This window comes from Dioscorea cayenensis, chromosome 14 (assembly GCF_009730915.1).
Source record: "Dioscorea cayenensis subsp. rotundata cultivar TDr96_F1 chromosome 14, TDr96_F1_v2_PseudoChromosome.rev07_lg8_w22 25.fasta, whole genome shotgun sequence".
Classification (NCBI taxonomy): Eukaryota; Viridiplantae; Streptophyta; class Magnoliopsida; order Dioscoreales; family Dioscoreaceae; genus Dioscorea; species Dioscorea cayenensis.
In genome coordinates this window covers 18,314,088-18,314,704 of record NC_052484.1, presented here as the reverse complement: position 1 = coordinate 18,314,704, position 617 = coordinate 18,314,088, and positions in this window count along the sequence as shown.

Below are 617 nucleotides of genomic sequence, written 5' to 3'. Positions count from 1 at the left end.
CTGTCACCCACCCACCAACAACAACAACACCACCCCTCCACACTGTCCCCTGCTCACACACTCTCCTCCAAGAGTTCCCAAGAGTCACCAAATTCACACCCAATCCACGAGCAAGTAGCCTCATATAGACCCTCAACGCCCCAAATATAAACACACAAATCTTTAATCTCCGCTACTAATTTAAAACCACAGAATTACTCTCCAAACCCCCCAGAACATAAGTTGCAACACTACCACATCAACGAGACTCCACACCCCATGACCACCTCAAGACCCATCAACCCTACCATGCCTAATCAGAACCCACCAAACTCCCGATCCCGACCGACTCAAAAACAAACCTACCCCCGCCCCACACGCACCCTCGCAAGCGACCCCCAACCGCCTTCCATAAAACCTACCAAACTCTCCTAACACCATTCGACTTCAAAGATTCTCCAAACTGATCTCAATTCACCCAAGTTCATCCTCAAACCCGCCGTTAATAGACTTCCAATCAATCCTCATCAAGGATCCTTCAAATCACATCTCCAATAATCATTCAACACCAACATATTCCTTCCCCAAATTAAGCTCCACCATAGTCTTCAATCACAACTCTAAATATGGTCTTATAT